Here is a 19,574-nt window from a genome sequence, read left to right as displayed (position 1 = left end):
AAAATATTAGCTCCTACATATGAAATTGGCCCCTCCCAGGAACATTTTCCATGAAAACTTGGTCCTGGGAGGTTAAAAAGTCTTCAGACTCAACAAATGAAGAGTTATGATAATAAATATGTGCTCAGGACCTCAGCATTTACACAAAGTTGCTCGGGTATTTTTATTTGCTTCCTGAAGTAAACTGAGGCCCAAGAAGCTTAACGAATGGCCCCACGTCCTACTGATGGAGGAAGTGTAGGCACCAGAAAGAAACGAGCAGAAAGCTGTTTGGGCATTTGGCAAGGGCTCACCAGTTCCCACCAAACCATACCATGGATCGGATATCTTCTTCTGCCCACCAGAAAGCTGGCCCCAGACAGAGATGGTCACAACCCCTCTTGAGAGCCCTTTCGTGAGACCCAACCTGGGTTCAGTGTGGGGAACGAGGTTTCCATGGCAGCTTGCACCCAAAGATCAACTGTATCATGGCCAGCAGTGATGGATAGAAACGAAACAGTGGCTGTGAGGCTGCAACCTAACAAAGACCAAGGGATGTAGTGTTGGATGCCCATGGGCAGGAAACTGGGCAGGGTTCTGGCAATGGGGAGGAAGGGGATCCCTTTCAGGATGGCAGTGCCCCTGAGTGCACCCACATGAAGTTGGGCAATGGGAACTCGGGGGAGGGCTGAAGATGTACCTTAGAGTCAGAACCCCCGTAGTATTGGATCTAGGAGGCAGACCGGAACCCAAAAGGCCAGAGCCAGTTATTTCAGGGGAGCGCTGAGGTGCGAAGCACAGAGGAAGGGGTGCAGGTAAGCGTGTGCTGAGTGAGGATTGTCAGGAAAGTATAAACCCTGTGGCCCTGGGAGGGCTCAGCTGGCAAACTGGGAACCAGGAAGCACCTGGAAAGCGGGAGAGGAAGACAGCCCTACCAGTGTCTGAGTCCATCCCAGCGTGCTGAGTGCCTTCTTCCATGCTGGCTGCAAGGCCTCGACCCAGCTGGCCTCCACCTCCCATGTCCGGCCAGTCCCAGACCCCCAAAGTACATCTCCCTCTTCTTCCTTTCCTCCGGACTGGCGAGGCATGAAGCCTGCTGTCTTTCAGCCTTCCCACACCTTGGGGAGGAAACTGCCTTTGATTACAGACCCACCAAATTAAAGCTTCAGGAGACTTAAGTGAGCAATTATTATCAGCCTCGGCATTCGGGAAATTGTTTATCAGGCATCCTCTCGTGGTTTGCTCTGATAGCCTCCTGCCGCGCTGTCTCAGCAGCACTGGAGGTGCTGCTGGCCTCCCCGTGGCCGATGGGGTGGGTCCCCGGGAGGTTGTGGTTGGCACCCGAGAAGGTGCCAAGATCCAGCGGGGACACCTTCATCCCTGCCCCTGTCTCCAGGCTTCAGTGGCATCTGTGTAAAGGAAGTAGATGTGGAGCTGGGGAGAAGAAGAGTAGATCAGGGTCCTCTCCTTCAGAGTTCCCCCGTGAATGGAATTCCTCAAAGTCCCTGGGTCACAGGGGGGACACCTGGAGGGCAAGTTTCCCTCTCCGCCATGGCCGCATGGGGGATGGAAGGTGTCTGTACTGTCTGTGGTGCTCAGCCCAGGTTCAAGGTTTGCCCGGATTCTGGCTTCCAGCCTGGCTCTCTGGAGGTGGGGGGCTGGGAGTGCTCATGAGCCCCAGTCACCATCAGGCGACCTGGCATCTCTGCTGCATTTCCAGCCTGATGGGTGCCCACTCTCCTGGGTGTGCATGGACTGTCACAGGACGCTCTGGAAGCAGGGAGTCACCCAGCTCAGCTGGACTGGAACCCGGGCAGGGCCTGCAGAGGCCACACTGGAGCCATTCTTTTTCATTGTTGCAATGCATTTTATTTTTAATTAAAAACTTTAGGGGCTTGAGCAATAGCACAGCGGGTAGGGCATTTGCCTTGCACACGGCTGACCCGAGTTTGGTTCCCAGCATCCCATAATGGTCCCCTGAGCAACGCCAGGAGTAATTCCTGAGTGCTTGAGCCAGGAGTAACCCCTGTGCATCGCCGGGTATGACCCAAAAAAGCAAAAAATAAATAAGATTTTATTAAATCACAGTGAGAGACACAGTTACAAAGTTGTTCATCGTTGGGTTTTAGTCATATAATGTTCCAACACCCATCCCTTCATCAGTGTATATTTCCCAACACCGATGTCCCCAGTTCCCCTCCCACCCCCCACGTCCCTCCCACCCCACCTGCCTTAGGCAGACACTGCTCAAGCCATTCTTGAAGAACATATGGCATGGCCCATGAGGGGGAAGGATATTCCTAGAGAAGGAGCCATAAGAGCAAAGGCCAAGAGAGTGAGACAGATAATGGGTACGTGTTAGGTATCCCTACACATAATGCTCCCCCAGGTAGTGCCTAGAAGGGAGACTAGGAAAGTAGACTGGAAGCTGGAACCCAGAAGACCGGAAGTAGGACGTGAGCTCAGCCTCTGGGCTGCGTCTGCAGCAGGACCCCTGGAGGAGGAGAGGGAGGGCCGGTAGGTATTTCAGAGGCAGCATCCAGGCAGGAAATGGGGCTCTCCAGGGGAAGGCACTTTTCAGGGCAACAGGGATGCAGGCGAAGGTCATTAAGAAGGAGCTGGCTCCTGCTTAAGTGCACAGAGACAGAGAAGTGGAGGTGGGGGGCTGGGAGCGCTCATGAGCCCCAGTCACCATCAGACGACCTGGGGCTAGAGCAATAGCACAGCGGGTAGGGCGTTTGCCTTGCACACGGCTGACCCGGCTGACCCGGGTTTGGTTCCCAGAAGCTGGGGGTAGAGGAGGGCTGACAGGTCAGAGTCCGAGCGTCCTGCCAAGAACTACTGGGCCATTGAGTAGGCCTTCGGAGCCATGGAAAGGCTGGCCCTATTGAAATGTCCTTAAACCCCATTCAGTCTCCTGGGGTCCAAGTTTACATACTTATCAACCCTCCCCCTGTTGTTAAGGTCTCTCCATTCTCACCCTTCCCTCCCCATCAGCTCCTTTCCCAAATCTTCCTACCCAGAATCCTTGGCACCCGATTGTCCCTGGAACCCGCCTGCCTTGCGCCTTCTAGAGTCCCCACCTAGTCTCCTAACCTCTGAAGCCCAGGTTAAGACATGAGCTTCCAGAAGTTGATCCCTAGAATCCCTGCCAACACTCCCCCCCTCATTTTTCTTCCAAGAAATGCTCAATGGCCCTGGGGCTTGTCCCGGTGATAACAGCCAACCGTGGTTGAATTCTCGGGCCCAGAGGTACCGGAGGCACCGGTCTACACCCAGCAGTTCTTGGTCCCTGCAGAGCAACCCAATGAATGTGGAGCCATAAGCATGCAAGACACATGCTCGACTCTTTGAGCTATCTCCCCGGCTCATCTCCTTCTTACTTGATTTTTCCATCAGCTCTAGTCAGAAGCCACAGAATAAGCAGTTTACTAAATAGATTGCCTTATTATTTCTGATCCAAGAAAACAATAAAATCTTAGCTCTTGGGCAAGGACTTTGTCTTATATGTCTTTCTCTTAGCCTGTGAAATATCACGTAGGAGAGTCAATAGCCCCCAGTACAGGTGGATGTCTAATTAGCATTTACAATGCAATTATTAGAGCCCTACCCAGCCGAGCACAACCAGAGGCAAGTTGGGGCCACCAGGTATCGACAAAACAGGCAGATGGGGAAAAAAACGAAGAAAGAAAGATCATACTTGGGAGATGTTTTGCAAATTTCAAGAGAAACGTTTGGGATGTGGTATTTAGAGAGCTGTCATGTGGGGAGAGAATTTAGATTTGTTCTCCCTTACCCAGATATCAAGGCAGGGCAATTGGATAAAAGTTACAGGGAGAGGGATTTGACCTAGCACAGGCGAGGTGGAGGAGGGACAAGGAGAGATGCCTATAGAAAGTTCTGGAGCAATAGAAGAGGTGTTGATGCAAGATAGTTGTTTTGGAGAGTGGGCTTTTATTCCTAAACCCTTTGATGAGGATGACAGTATTTCCCTTACAGAATCGGTGTCAGGAATAAATGAGATAATACATGTCAAGTGTTTAGCAGATTCTCCTAATTGTAGTTCTCATTATTTTGAAATGACTTAATATAATAAGGACATTTGCACATCATATGGGAAGGCATCAAATTAGATATCTCTGAAGTCACTCCCAGCGCCAAATGTCTGATTGAAAGATAACGAGTTCTGATTGGCAAAGTTGGCTTTCTAGAAACGGAATCTCTTCAGTGGAGACCCGAGAAACTTCCCCATCCCTAGTGAACTACAATTATAATTTAGGGGTTCAGAGTAGCGAGAAGAGGCAAGAATCACCAGAAACACCCACGATCAAGAAGAGCTGTTTTGTAGCTGGAAGTAGAGAGTTGCTAAAATATGGCTACAGACAAAACTAAGTGTATGTGTGGGGGGCGGGATGGGGGAGTCAAGTTTATGAGGCCAAAAGCAAGATGTGAGGAATAAAGGGTCGGAATGCAGACCAGCTGGAAACAGAGCCAGGAGTTTATAGACGAAGATGAAAATCAGGCAGGCGGGCCCAGCGGAGTTAGCATTGATCACTAGGATTTTATTTTATTGTATAAACTTTAAGGATTTTATGGGGCGGGGGGCGCATAGCCAGTGGTGCTTAGGGCTGACTCCTAACTCTGTGCTCAGGACCGGCAGGACTTGGTACTGCGGATGGAACCTGGGTCAACCGCATGCAAAGCAAGTGCCCTCCCCACTGTACTCTCTTTGACCCTACAAGGATGTCTCTTAGGCTTCTAGAGAGCCACTGGTCACCAGCGCTGGGCAGAGGTAGGGAAGGTGGTGGCCACGGAACCTCTGCTGACCTGTCGAGGTGCTCAGCCGTGCATCCCAGTCATGTTGTCTTGGAAACCAAGAACAAATCAGTACATTCTGATTTTTAAAGACACACAGGAGGGATTGGAGTGGTGGCACAGGGGGTAGGGCATTTGCCTTGCGTGCAGCCAACCCGGGTTTGATTCCCAGCATTCCATATGGTTCCCCGAGACTGCTAGGAGTAATTCCTGAGTGCAGAGCCAGGAGTAATCTCTGTGCATTGCCAGGTGTGACCCAAAAGCAAAAAAATTAAAAAATAAAGACATACAAGAGAAAAATAGCCCCACACCCCTCCCCCTGCCTCCCCCCATGACACCTTCCTTGTGGTGTCGAGTGCGGGCGTGCCCACGAGGCTCTGTAGAGACCATGGTGGCCCAATGCCCAGCGCCTTCCCCTCCCTGACCCGTCCTTCAGGCAGCTGCACCCCTGTGCCTTCCCACAGCAGCTCTTTCATGGTGCCCTCCACTCCCCCCCGCCCCCGTCCCTTCTGTCCTTACTCCTAGCTGTGAGGATGTCCTTGTGAGGACACTGCCCCCAGACTGACCTTCCCCTGCTTCTGCGTTGGAGAAGAGCAGGGACCTTTGGAAAGGGCATGACCCTGGGGTTGGCCGGCACTGTGCCCCCGATGCAGAGGGCGGAGGGCAGGGGAGGGGGCTCGGCACTGTCCGAGGGATGTGGACAGGGACATCTCAAGAGTGGAATGGGACAGAGCTGCCACCATGACAGTGGGCAGGGGTCACACAGTCCTGATGTCCTTGCGCCAGCTGCCCGCTCCCCCCACCACCACCAGGCCTCCTCGGGGGACTCGCCTGACCTTGGACCCACGTGGAAGCTGGCGTCCCCCTCCCCCGGCTACAAAGATCCATGAAGAATCTGGAAGCGGCCCTACCTCCACAGGCACGGTGGTGAAAAGGGGGGGCTCACTCCAGGAAAGTGGGGGGGGGGACCCTGTTAATAGCCCGCGCTTCCTTCCCCCGTTCTCTCGCTCTTCCTTTGAAGTGAAATCGTTCTGTTGTCAGCGTCGGGAGGGTGAGCCCGTTTGACTGAAGCGGTAATTTGACAAGACGAGTCTTCGCTGTCACTCAAACCCCGGCACCGTGCGCTGCGCCCTCCATCTCCGCTTTGTGAGCCCTCGGAGAGCCGCCTCCTCACCGGGGAGGATAGGGAGGAAGCCCACGAACCCCGCGGGTCAGGAGGGCACAGGGAGCCCCGGGGACCACGGGGGCTCGGGGTGGGGAGGGGGAGAGCGCCAGGGGCAGAGGCGCCCGCCTGACTCCGGCTGCCCGGCGCCGGGCTGGCTCCCCGGTGGAGGATGTGAACAAAAGGCTTCGGGACCAGGTACGAGGCCGACGTGGTGAGGGCCCAGGGCTGCTCAGAGATCCGCCTGTTGGGGCTCAGGTCCCGGGGGCGTCGGGCCCAGCCCTCTGCCCGGGGCTGGAGACAGCCCCGCAGGCCACGTGCGAGTCCTGCGTGCGGGAAACCCCGGTTCTGTCCCTGGCACCGCGTGGGTCCCTCCCCGAGCTCTGAGCTGCGTGGAGTCCCTCAGCACTGCCACCTGTGCCCCCCCACCCCACCTCCAAAACCCACCCAAAAGCCCTCTGCCCCAGGGAAGACTCCTGGACACCCCGCAGCCCAGGGCCCCCCCAATTCCAGCCCCTCTGGGGAACATGGCCCCGCCCACATCTGGGTTTCGTCCTGACAAAACCCTGATGGTTGGCGGACATGAGCTTTAGCATCAGAGCCTCCCAATCCTAGCAGCCCCCGGAGCAAGGCCCCGGACTTGGCCAGTGGCGTGGGGCGACGTCTGGAGCATCTCCTTTGTCTTCCTGGGGGCGGGGTCTTCCTGGGGGCGGGGTCTTCCAGGGGGCGGGGTCTTCCTGGGGGCGGGGTCTTCCAGGCGGTCTGGGATCGGGGTGCGGGCACCCACGGGCCTGAGAAGCAGGCAGCAGGAAAGGGACGCGGGTGGGGCCCCTGTGTGGCACTGCCACTCCTGCCCTGGGCTCTGGGGGTCCGAGTCAGCACACCAGGAAGTCATCCTGGCGCCCGCAGACGGGAGTTCTGGTTGCTGGGGAGACTGCGGGGTTTTCCTGGGGTCCCTCCGGCTATCATGGTGGCTCCTCTTCGCACACCTGAGCCAGGGATACCGAGGGTCCTCGGCCCTGTGCCCTGCAGCAGTGCCCTTTTGCCCTGCCCACGAGGAGCCTTTCTCTCCCGGCCCTGTGCCCTAGGGTGAGGCTCTTGCTGCGCCTGGCAGTTCTGGGACAGGGGGCAGGGGACAACGGCGAGGTGTGTGTGTGTGTGTGGGGGGGGGGTTGTCAGGCCCCCTGGTGGGTCAGCTGTGGCCTCCAAGGCCCAGCCTGCTCCTTACACTGGGCCAAGATTGTTGGAGCCCAGCTAAGCCAGGGGGCAGGGCAGAGGCCCAGGGAGGAGAAGGCCCAGATGACGTAGCATTTCACGGCCTGTCCCCTGGTGTGGAGGAGCAGAGGGGGAGGAAGGAGGCGCGTCCCCGAGCCTCGGAGTCTGTCCTTGGCGGCGCCCAGCCCTGCTCGAGGCACGTGCTCTCCAACCCAGCCCCGACTCTTGGCACCTTCATAGGCTGTAGAACTCAGACACACGCACACACCAGCCTCTGCTTCTCTCCCCGAGCTCTCAGGGGGAGCCTGGGCCTCGGCGAGCTCTCGGCCTGTCCCTCCGCAAGCCGCTCCCTCTGCCAGCACGAGCCCTGGCACTGACATCTGCCGTCACTCCTGCCCGTCACTCCTGAAGCCTGACGGGCGCTGACAGTTGCCAGCATGCCCTGGTGCCATGACGGGGCTGGCATGAGTCACACCTAGTGGTGCTCAGGGCCTCCTTCTGGCTTGGGGCTCCAGGGACCCCAAGCAGCACCAGGGATGAACCCCACATGCAAAGCGACGCCTGATCCACGGTGCTGTCTCTTCGTACTCAGTCCTTACTGGGGTACACAATACGCCATCCCCGACGGAAGCAGAGTGCGGGCCCAGCCCAGCCAGGCCCAGCAGGACAGCACCTGCCCACTGTCTGGTGGGGTGCGGTGGGGGGGCCTCACCTGATCAGGTGAAGTGACACCCTCTTCCTCCCCCCACTCATGACCTTGGCGCTGAGCAAGTCTCCTTGCAGGACCCAGAGAAGCTTCTGGCTCTTCTCCCCGCCACCCCATGCTCCCTGCTCCCTTCTTTTCCTTCTTCTTCTTTTTTTTATTATTTTTTTTTTATTTTTTAATGTACCCGCTGACAGTGCCATCTCTCAACTTGATAAACTTGTCAGAGGGAACTCGGGGAAAGTGTGACACGGGGTAGGAGTGATTGCTGAGCACGCAGGGAGCAGGGGCTGTGGAGCTGGGGGAGGCGGCTCCGGGACATTAGCCAGAGGGGAGGCAGCTGCCCGGGGTGTCGCTGGCTCCTGGGCAACGCGCGCCCTCCCGCCCTGTGCGGAAGCAGAGGGAGCTTTCCTGGTGCCGGGAGAGGTGGGTGGACAGAGCCCCCAAGTGGGCAGGGGCGTGTGTGTGTGTGTGTGTGTGTGTGTGTGTGTGTGTGTGTGTGTGTGTGTGTGCGCGCGCGCGCGCGTGCGGTGCTGAGGAGGCCTGTGTGCTGGTGAGGGCCGGTGGCAGGGGGCAGGATGACGGGCTGAGTCGGGGTTCTTCAAACGCCGAGCCGCATGTTGTGGTGTGGGTATGTTTCCGGACCCTTTCCCCAGTGCCTTCCTGGGAGATGTCCCAGACACCCCCGAGAGGACGTGCTGGACTTTTCCAGACTGCTCCGGCATAGCCGAGGAGGAAGGTGGGGTGGACCGGGCTGCAGAGCTGGTCCAAAGCTGCCTGAGGTCTGTTGGTACCAGCGGGTCAGGCCTAGAACGGTGAGCGCAAGGAGCATGAGCACCCCACTTCCGCCTGACCTCATTTCCCGGGTGTGAAAGGAAAACGCATTGAAGGGGGCATGGAGGGAGCGGGAGGGGTGGGGGAGAGCTGGGCAGAATGCCGGCTCTGCCCAGATCACCCTCCCCACCCCCTCCCTCCGGCTGCCCCTCTGGGCAGCAGGAAAGCTGGTAATGCAGAGGTCCGGGCCCAGTGTTCTGACTTCTGGGTGAGTGCCCAGACAGTAGGAACGGGGTCCTAGGAACAGGGGAAGCAAGTCTTTTGTCAAGCCCGTGAGAGGCAGCTGTAAGGGGTAGAGAGAGAGTGCAGCGGGCAGGGCCCTTGGGAACTTGCCCCAGACCCATCACTGGCACCACATATGGGCTCCTGAACAGCACCAGAGCACAGGGCCAGGAAGGAGTAAGCCCCGAGTGGCCCAAACAATCCCCTACACTCACACACACACACACACACACACACACGCACACATGCACACATGCATATCCACACATGCACACATGCATGTGCATGCACACATGTGCACATGCACACACATGCACACATATGTGCACATATACATACACACAACACACAACCACACACACATGGAAGAATGAAAGACACGACTCATGTCCAAATGCAAGACGACTGCCTCGCCTCATCAGGATGGACCCCACCCCCCCCCCCACTTCGGGGGCCTTCTGCGTGGATCCTCTCCTGGTGCTGAGAGGACACCCACCTTCACTTGTCTTTCCAGAAAGAAGGGCCTGACCCTCTGCCAATGGCAGAGGGGTCCCCTTCCCTGTTGTGCTGAGCCGTGTGGTGGATTCCCGGCCCCATGCCTAGGAGGGGTTAGAGCAACACACTGCTGCCTCCAAGACTCAAGGCCACACAGCCCACATCAGCCAGGAAGTGGCCTCCCCGCACGGTCGGGGCCCCCCCGGCCTAGGCCGTGAGATTTATATTATAGAACAGGATCGAGGTCTAAAAATAAGGGAATTGTCAGAGCTCAGGATGAGCGATGCCAATGTGAATGACAGCCCTGACAGCTCATGTGAGCAGGTTCCCAACGGGGGAGGGAGGTCAGATGAACAAATTGGGTCCTTGGCAACAGCCAGGGAGTGTGGGAACCCCCCCGCCCAGCGCCCCGCCCACTCACCTTTCTGGCCTCAGCATGAAGACAGTGCGTCTTGGCAGCAGACAGTCGCCAGGTGCACCAAACACAGGCACGGGATTGCGCAGAATCAATATATTGAAAAAGACATTGGCAGGCCCCACAAACACCCATTATTACCCTGTGATCATCTGTGTTCCCATCATTATCCCCCATAGGGTCTGGTTGCTGGAGTGGTGCCATTGTAAACCACAGGCAGGAAGCAGAGACTTGGGTTGTTTTTTTTGTTTGTTTATTTGGCTTTTGGAGTCACACCCAAATGCTCAGGGTTTACGCCTGGTTCTGCACTCAGGAATTACTCCTGGTGGTGCTGGTGGGGGGGGGGGGCCCTATGGGATGCGGGGGATCGAACCAGGGTCGGCCGCATGCAAGGCAAATGCCCTCCTGCTGTGCTATATCGTTCCAGCTCAGGAAGCAGAGACTTGGGGTCTTGTACCAGCCAACCTGCAGATAGTGGGACCTTGGTTCCCTGATCTGCAATAATGAGAAGGGTTTGTACAAGACTTGGAAGGTCTCGAGCAGCTTTGGGTGGGCCAGGGCCCACCCGAGCATTGTTTCCCTGGTCTCCGTGGCTGCAGGGAGCCCGGGGCCACCATGTGGGGGTCAGTGGCCTTTGTCTGGGAAGTTGGTCCGCTCAGAGAAACAGCGGTGGCAGGCTTAGCCTTGCCTTGTTCTTCCTCGTCCGTGGCGTTTCTCTCCTGAGAGAACTCCACTGGATGCTTCAGTTTTGCTCACTCTCATTTTTTGTTGTTGTTTTCTGATTTTTATCCACATCCCCAGCAGAGATTTAGTTTTTCATTTAGTTTCACGGCAGGTTTCAATCCTCCCCGCCCTCCAGCTCCCCCCAAACAATATCTTCTACCCTTGTTGCATCATTTTTTTAAAGAAAAAAAAAAGGGGGGGTCCGGAGGGAGGGGGCTTCCAATTGGCTTTACTTCCTTCGATGTCTGGAAAATTTTCCTCCTCCAGTCTGCAAAAACCTAAATTTGGAGGCCAGCCCTCTTTGCTGATCTCTCTTTGCTTGAGAGGGATCTCGGAGCTTTTTTCCATTTCCAAGTCCACGGGTGCCCCCACTCATGCTCTCACAAAGTAAGTGCTTCTGTTCCCCAACACACACACACACACACACACACACACACACACACACACGCATGTACATGCACACGCACATGCACACACATAAACATTCCCTTAGCAAAAATATACGTTTGTCCCCAGGAAAGAAGAGGGATTGGTATTTTTTTTTTCTCTTCCCCCCTGTGGAAATCTTCACGCTGGCTCCAAAGCCACTCACATCTCTGTGTGAACTCTGCTCCTGCCCCTGTGGTCTTTGAGAGCCAGAAGTGGAATCTGCACAAAGGTAGAAAGCAGCACGCGGCAGAGAGGCGCTCTGCCAGGCCGCCGGGCCGGCCGCCGTCTGAGGGCTGCGGACAGCTGTGCGCTTGGGATGGCAGCAGGCCCGGTCCAGACTCGATGGGACGTGCCAGCCAGTGGGCTCTGCCGTCAGGCCAAATCCGCCTCAGATAATCAACAGAAGAAGGAGTGGGTTTTCTTTTTTTTCTCTTCTTCTTTTTTTTTTTTTTTTTTTTTTAACACAAGGCAGGTTCAGACATTCTGCATGATTTTGGGCAAGAGGGATTGACCCAGGGCCAGACGGTGAAGGCGGGGGTGGGGAAGGCCATTTTTCTCTTTCTCGGCACCCTCGCTGTAGGGTGATGAAAGTACAGCGGTCAGGGGCCGGAGAGATCGGACAGTGGGTCAGGTGCTTGCCTTGCAACGCAGCTAACGGTGGTTTGCTCTCCAGCACTGCACACGGCCCCCTGAGCACAGAGCCCGGAGTAAGCCCTGGCCGGTGCCCCCAAATTAACAGAGCAGTTTATCTGCAGAGAGCCACAGGGGCCCTGGGAAATGTGATCTGACTCGGGTAGACCACATTCCCGGGTGCGGAAGCCTGCGTCTCTCAGACGCTCCAGCTCCATCAGCGGCGGCGTTGGAAGCCCCCTTGGGGACTGTCTCTGGGGCATTGTGGGAGATCCGTTAGCTGCGGGCTGACACGGCTTTCTCATGGACTTTGCTCGACATCGGGGAAGGTGAGGAAGTGGGCCACGGGGACCTGGGCCACCCGGCGGGAACAATAGGCAGGCAGATGGCAGCAAGTGTGTCTGGTGCCCTCCAAACGCTCAGACCTCGGCCACGTTGCTTTAAACTGGGTTTGTAGGGTTCCTCTGGGCAGCTGCCAAGGAGGACTGGATGGCGGTGGCCATGCGGCCAAGCAAGAAGCACGTGTCCCCACTGCATTTCTGATCCAAAGTCAGGTGGCTTCAGATCGACTGCAGGTTCCGAAATGGAAAAAGCTCATTGTCGTGTGGACTCGCAGGGGTCCAGGAGTAAATAATACCTCTCATATAGCTTCAGCCCGGTGCTATCTTAATTGCGATCTCTGGCGAGATTTGGAGTTATGCGTTTTTAACAAGCAAACCATAAAATAAGGTCTAATCTCCCCAGAGCCCCCCGGAGTTAATTTATCTGTCCACAGGCTAAGATCTTTCTAAAGGTTAAGAATGCTCAGGTTTTCTTTCTCGGCATCGGGGCTGGCTGGAACGCCCGCAGACGGCTCCTACAGGCTGGCAGCTGGAACGGGGCTTTCATCAGTGCGAAAGACCCGGCCGGGTGGACCCTCCTGGAGCATCACACGCCAGCCCTTGTCCTGGTTCAGGGGGACTGATCGTCATCAGGCCTGCGACAGTGGTGGGACAGAAGTTCTATTCCACCTCAGAAGGGCAGAGACGGAGTCATTCTGCTGCTAGCGGGAGGGAGCGTTGGAGATGTGACTATCCACCCCTAGTTCCTCGCCTGGAGGAAGGCCCAGTGATCTGGCTTAGCCTGGAGCCGTGCGAAGGGTTCGCTCCCTGAGTGGCAGCTGGGCGGCCGGATTAGTTGTCCTGCTGCTTATGTTTGGCACCTAGACATTCACTCAGATGGAATCGGATGCTGCCAACGTCAAGGAAAGGACTTTTCCAGGAGGCCAATCCCGGGAGGGAAGGGTCCCGGTGTTCTCAGCTCCTGCCTGCTCCAGACTCTGGCTGGCCAGCACAGAGCAGACGTCAGGACCCCACGGAGTGGACACACTTCCGCTGGTCACTCAGCTCTGCAGGGTCCTAGCCCTGGCTGACCTCAAGGGCTATAGGTGTTGCTCTGGGTCGGCCACTTGGGTTCCACTCTCCTCTGCCTGCAAGGCTGCCTGCAGTCTGGGTGGAGGGGGGACAACAGGACCTCTTGGAGAGGCTGGCACTGCCCGTTATTGTGGCCTCTCTGCCCTGCCACCACCCATGACACCTTTTTTCCCCATTTTTTTTATTTTATAAAGTAATTCACAATATTTGGTTACATTTAATATTCAAACACCAATCCTACCACCATTACACCTTCCCACCACCATATTTCCGGTGTTTCCATCCAGAACCCCAATCCCTGCCTCAAAGCAAGAGCCAGAACGATACATTTTGTATTTTCTATTATGAAAAACCACTGAAAATGCTACAAGAAAGTATCCAAAGAGGAGAGTGTGTGAAGATTGGTGTATTTCACCCAGGGGCCATTAAGCCCTTCTGTAAGAGATCACTAACATGTTGTAAAAGGTTGAGCCTTGTGTGCTTTGTGTGTGTGCTTTGTGTGTGTGTGTGTGTGTGTGTGTGTGTGTGTGTGTGTGTGTGTGTGTGTATTTCCCTCTAAGGTTGGTTGCCTCCTACTTTGAACCCTATCAAATGTGGTGCAGTACTCTTGGAATATGGGTAGGGTGTGTGATTTCAAGTATCATTCACAGCCACTCGGTCCAGGAATAGATTCACTTGTGGGTGAGACTCAGCCTGAGGGTGTGCAGAATGGCCATGAACATGGTGGCGGCTTGGTCCTGGAGGTTTTCGGCTGCCAGGGCTGGGTCCCTTGGGGCACCCTGAGTGGAACAGCCTGGCGTGGCGTCTGGCGGCACGGTCATGGCGAGTGATGTTAGGCTCCCTTCCGGGAGAGAAGGACATGCAGTCTGGATGGTGGCCGATGACGAGATTCTCCAGCGCCAGCCAGAGGTACCATCCATGACACCTTTGCGCCCCCTCTCCACCTTCAGGTCTGGCCACCCAGGCCCCACCTCTAGAAGAACCTCTTCCTAGATTGTCACTCCCTTCATCTTCCTGCTGCCAAAGACTTCTCGCTACTACCTATAAGACCCCCATCACAAGGCCACCACTTAACAGGAAGTCTCCCTGGATTGGTCCTCCCCTTTCTTGCTCTTGTCCCCCTTACCCTGCAAGTCTTCTCCGAGTTTGTATAGTTGGTTGGGCTATAACAGTTTGTAATTTTGACTGGGTGATAACACTTCCCACCCTCTTGCTCCCCCACCCCCTTCTCCAGTGCACATCAGCTGGTCCAGGACACAGGGATGGAGCGGTGCTGACTGAGGGACATGGGGGAAAGCTGCCCTGTCCGCTCACTTGGAGGCAGGGAGGCTCCCACCACAGTCCTCGGTCTCCCAGAAGCCACATAGTGAAGTGCATTGACGTGTTCCCAGCATGGAGGATGGGTGCCCCGGTGGTGGGATACAGGATCGCCAGGTGCCAACAGGCAGAGGAAAAAAATTGTTCCTTGGTGGCAGCACTTTGGGGAGTGCCAACTCCTCAAAGCTCGTCCGCCGGCCCTGGGCACCCAGACACAGGCCCAGACCAGAGAGAGCACCCTCCCTGCCTGCCGGCCACACAGCTGCATCCTGGCCCCTGCCCTGCTCGCCTGCACCCGAACACACCAGGGTTCTGCCCCCGGAGCCCGAGCACTGTTCCCCTGGAACCTTCTGTCCATGGTCCTCTCTGCTTCAAGGCTTGTCATTATTGATTCTAGTCACCGTGATTTACAGGACAGTGAATGCTGGGGGGTCCATGTATGGAATGTTCCAGCAACACACCCCTCACCAGTGTCCACTTCCCTCCACCACTGCCCCACAGGGTCCTCCACGAAGCCCCCGGTCCTGTCTCTCATCCTGGCGAGCTCAGTCCTTAGACCGGCTCTCCGACTCGGCTCCCTTCCTCCGTTCCTTTAACTCCCACGCGGAGTAGATGATGCCGCGTCTCTGCCTCTCCTCGGCCACCTTCACCCAGCCCGGTGCTCTCCAGGGCCACCCCTGCAGCGGCCAGTAGCACGAGTCCATCTCTTCTTAGGGCTGAGGAGTTTTTCCGCTGCGTCTCTGCACCGCTGCCTTTATCCAGCCCTCAGTTCTTGAAACACCCGGGTTGATTCTGGACTCGGCGACTGGGAGCTGCGGTGCTCACGGCCGCGTGAATGTCTTTTCTCGAATAGTGTTTTGGAGCACTTGGGGGAGGTGCCCAGCAATGCTCCTCCAGTAGCTCTCTTCTTCCTGTGCATCCGTCTGCCTTTCCCCGACGTGCTCCAGGCTCGGGGGTCCCTGCTGCGAGGCTTCCATCAGATCTCCCCACGTGGACCCCTGCCTGGTGCTCCGGGTGTGGCTGCTACCCGGACAACACGCAGGGCACCTCCTGCGGTTGTTCCAGGCCCAAATGGCTGCTCCAGCCAGGCCCCCTCTCCTCCCAGCCCCCAGCTGGAGCCTGGCATCCAGAGGGAGCGACCTATCTGGAAGGCCCGGTGCCTCCCCTGCCCTTCCTGTCCCCGTCCCTGCCGCTTCCCCAGTGTCATTTCCTGAGCCTGTTTCCCAAAGGCGGGTGGGGTTCAGCTCCGGTCTGTGGCCCCTCCCTCGGGAGCTCCCCTTGGTCCCTGGAGCTACTGGGGAGACCCTAAGAGAGCAGGAGAAGCAGCGACAGTCCCCGAGCTGGTCCTCGCTGGTCCTGGCATCTTGGCAGCAGGAGGAGGTGGGCGCAGGCTGTGATTGGTCCAGCCTGGGATGGGCTTTACCAGCGTCAGGACCAGCTTAAGTTACCAGCCCTCGGTAAGTGTCACAGGGGAGCCCCAGGGGAGCCTGGGGAGTTGTTTCTGGACAGGAAGGGTCAAGACTCTTGTTCTCCCCCGCCTGCCCCTGCCCGGGGCTGGCTTTCCTGCGGGAGGAGGATGGAAAGAGGGAAGCGTGGAGGGAGGGAAGCAGAGACCAGAGCAGGGGGGAGTGGCTGCCAACCCTGTGAGACCTCTCCGGGGGCCGGAGAGATAGTGCAGAGGGTAAGGCCTGGCCGGCTGATCCCTGGCACAGCAGGAGTGATCCCTGAGCACAGAGCCGGAAAGAGCCCCCTGAGCACTGCTGGGTGTGGCGCAGACTCCCCCGACACCCCCTGCTCAACCCCCAGAAGGTTTCTCCAGATAAGTGAGAGTTTCCAGGGCAGAACCGGCTTCCTCTGCCAACCACCACCCTTCCCCACTGGCTGCTTCTTACCCGCCGCCTGCTCCTCCCTCCCTCCCCTCCCCGTTCCTTCTCCCCCTCCCCTGAGAGTGCCCATGGTGATTCCAGCACAGGAATCTCGGGGTGGTGAGGGCCAAGCACTACCCTCGGAAATCAGAGCAGAGCAGCCCCTAACCCCTCCACTGCTCTTTCACACAAAGGACATCAGAGCTCGCCGTCAGGAGAAACAGTTCTTTTTTGTAATATTGGAAAAGGCTGGAAGGGCCAGGGCTCATGTCTGGCATGTGCCGGGCACCCTCCCTGGCACAGCATGGGCTCTGAGCCATGTCGCCCAGGGGCGGGGGGGGGGTTCCCCAAAGAAATATGCAAATCTCATTGTGAAAGTCGGGATGGAGCTGCTCAGTCTCTGAGCAGGTGCTGCCCCCCTGATCCCGCGCCCCTCCCAGAGGTGCCCCAACGTCGTCAGCTCCAGCCCCTCTCCCTGTGGGTCCCTTCCCGCTGGCGGGCAGGAGGAAACGTTTCTCCTGCTTGTCAGAAAGAGTTTCATTCCAACAAGTGAACAGCCCCGGCTATGGCGAAGGGTGAACAGCTTCTCCTGTCCACAGGAATGCAAAGTGTCCCGTGAAACGGTCCACTTAATTGGGGGAGGCAACTGCTGTGAAACTTGATTCATATCACCCCCCCCCCAACATTTCTATTCTGGAGATGCAGGGAAGGAGGGAGGGAGGTAGAAAGGACTGAAGGAAGTAAAAGAAGGGAGAGAGGAGAGAAGTAAGGGAGGGAGGTGGAAGGAGGAGAGGAAGGAAGGGAGGGAGTATAGAAGGAAGGGAGGGAAGAGGGAGGAAGGAAGGAAGGAAGGAAGGAAGGAAGGAAGGAAGGAAGGAAGGAAGGAAGGAAGGAAGGAAGGAAGGAAGGAAGGAAGGAAGGATAGTATTTTGCAGTTTTTATATTATTTGCAGTTTGTCTTTGTATCTTTATGGTTTTTATGTCTCTATGAAGGCGAGTTCTGGGTGGTGTGAAACAGCACGATCCACTTAACAGTCTGGTCCGCGTGGACAAGAGGGGGCAGTGGTAGGGTCAGGCCCAGGGTCACTCAGGGTGAATCCGCTCATCCTGATCATTGTTTACAAAGGGAAGATTCTCCTTCCGAGGGGCTTTCTCCGTGGCTCTGGAGTTCTCGGGACACTGGCGCTGCCCAGGTTGTCTGCCCCCTGGTACAGGAGAGACCCTGCTGCACACCAAACGCGACGGAGCGGGGAGGGAAAAGCCCCCGTTATTTAGTTTGGTTTGGTGGTCACTCCTGGTAATGCTCAGGACTTACTCCTGGCCCTGTGCTCAGCGATAACTCCTGGTAGGCTCTCGGGACCATGTGGGGAGCCGGGGATAGAACCCAGGGCAGCCGCGTGCCCGGCAAATGCCCTCTGCGCTATATGGCCCTGGCCCTGAGGTCGCGGGGTTAAGGGGAGAGGGGCGCTGCCGAGACCCGCCAGCAGGGGGCGCCTGGGCCTGCCCAAGGCCCTGCTGTCCTCCAGGGCGGCCTGTCCCCTGCGGACAGTATCTCCACCGCCCATTATCAGCCTCAGGTGGGGGCCCTGCGCCTCCCCCAGCCTGCTGCTGGCTGGGGACGGGCTTGGCAGGTGGACGAAACAGACAGGATGACAAGCGCTGTCACACAGCCGCACGCAGGGGGTGATGACACACATACAGGGGACCGGCCCTTCCCTTCGTGCCCCTCAAACCCTGTCTCCTCTTGGTGGGGGGCATGCTCGGGTGGGTGCTTCGAAGTCCTGCCGGGGTCTCCCCAAAGCTGGCTCCGCTCTGGGGGAGAGGGAGATAGAGACCGCCCGCTTGCTGCATGGCGGTCTCTCCTGGCCGGGGGTTCTCAGGGTGGTGAATGCATGAGGCGATGCCTGGCAGGCTGCTGGCTTCTCGTGATACAGAAGGGAGGAACAGCGTGTCCTTCAGCCCTTCCTCCCTGCTCCGGGCCAGGGGGCTTCAGAGAAAGCCCTCTATGCCCACCCCAAATCTGCCCACCCGCATCTTAGAGGGCCTGGGGTTAGCAGAAACGAACCCCCAGGCCTCCCCCTGCATTGGAGCCTCCCGTCCTGCTTGGGAGGTGGGTCCCAAATTCTCAGGCCCCAGACTCCTGTGCTCTTCTTGCCCCGGGTGGCGACTTGGCACCACCACCTCTCCACCCCCGTCCCCGGGCTCCCCCAGGACAGAACTACCAGCAGGTTGCGCCTCCCTCGTTTCCTGGGGGCCTGAGAGGCTGGTCAGCAGCTGCCGACGTCCATGCTCCCAGCTGCAGGACTTACTATAATTTCATACAGTTCTGTCGGCAGATATTGAAAAGGCATCTGGAAAAATTGATAGCATATCAAGGCAACGATTTCATAAAAGTCTTTTCTTTTTTTTTTCCTTTTCAAATGTCCAGTCGGAGGTACCAGCATGTGGTCCTCGCAGGCACATTCCAGGGCCCCAAAGGGCCTTTTCCTGATCCTAGAGCGCCCCCTTTGGAAAGGCGGCATCTACTGCACCTGGCCGGGGCTCCTGCACCTGTCAGCTGGGTGGGCTGGGAAAGGTGAGGGGGAGAAGACAGGTGGGGGCGGGGGGAACAGGGCACAGGAGGAGGAGCGACCGCTCAGAGCCCCCCGTGGGACACCCTCTAAGTCACCGTATGTGTGTCTGTGACCTCATCAAGCCATTGGACATTTACCCACAGAATCGGGGTCCTCCCAGTTTACAGACCAAAGGACACCCCAGGAGGGGCCGCCAGGGCCATGCCCACCCCCCAAGTCACCGAACCCCTCTCCTCTGGGTCCAGAAAATGGAGTGGCACTGCCCAAGCCCTGCCCTGCTCAGCTCGGCCCACGGTGGCATTTGCACACTCTCCGCAAGAGTCACAAGGAGACACGGACTCTAGGGGCATCCGGGTGCTGTGGCTGGCGGGGGCCTGTCCCGAAGTGACGTCAGGGAGGTTGTTCTCAGGGTGGCTAACCAGTGGCAGGGCAGAGGCACAGACAGTCCCAGGCCAGCCTGTCCCGGCGCCTCTGCAGGGCCAGCAGGTCATGGGCACACCCCGACCACAGAGGGGGCAGGGGAGCCCCAGGGCAGGAAGCTGAGACAGGAACCGGGAGGCCCCGTGCTGGGGACAGGAACATCGGAAACAGGGTTCCGGGTCCCCTCCCCGACAATAGCGCGGCCGAGGGGGCTCCGGCCAGACCTTCCCCGGACGCGCCTCAGAGACAGGTCCCCGGCCTCGTGGTCAGGGAGGCTCAGAGCCAGAGACGGTGTGAGCACGCCGGCTACAGCGGTGGGGGAACCAACCATCAGCGGGACCACGAGCCCAGGGCTGGCTCTAGGG

At 57.5% G+C, this 19,574-nt stretch overlaps 1 protein-coding gene across 3 annotated transcripts in view; it reads left to right on the top strand.

Moving 5' to 3' along the window:
- The window catches only part of LOC101539053 (NXPE family member 4), a 388,567-nt gene that overhangs the window by 247,894 nt on the left and 121,099 nt on the right, over nt 1–19,574 (top strand). The window contains exon 1 of one of the 3 annotated variants that reach the window (XM_055129855.1): nt 15,674–15,808. The exons of the other annotated variants lie outside the window; for them this stretch is intronic. The gene's annotated coding sequence lies outside the window, so the exon portion shown is untranslated. Of the gene's footprint in view, nt 1–15,673; nt 15,809–19,574 lie in introns of those variants that run through there. 3 annotated transcript variants of the gene reach the window in all.

Source organism: Sorex araneus, chromosome 3 (assembly GCF_027595985.1).
Source record: "Sorex araneus isolate mSorAra2 chromosome 3, mSorAra2.pri, whole genome shotgun sequence".
Taxonomy (NCBI): Eukaryota; Metazoa; Chordata; class Mammalia; order Eulipotyphla; family Soricidae; genus Sorex; species Sorex araneus.
Note: the sequence above shows the minus strand (reverse complement) of the source record. Positions and strands in the feature narration are given on the sequence as shown.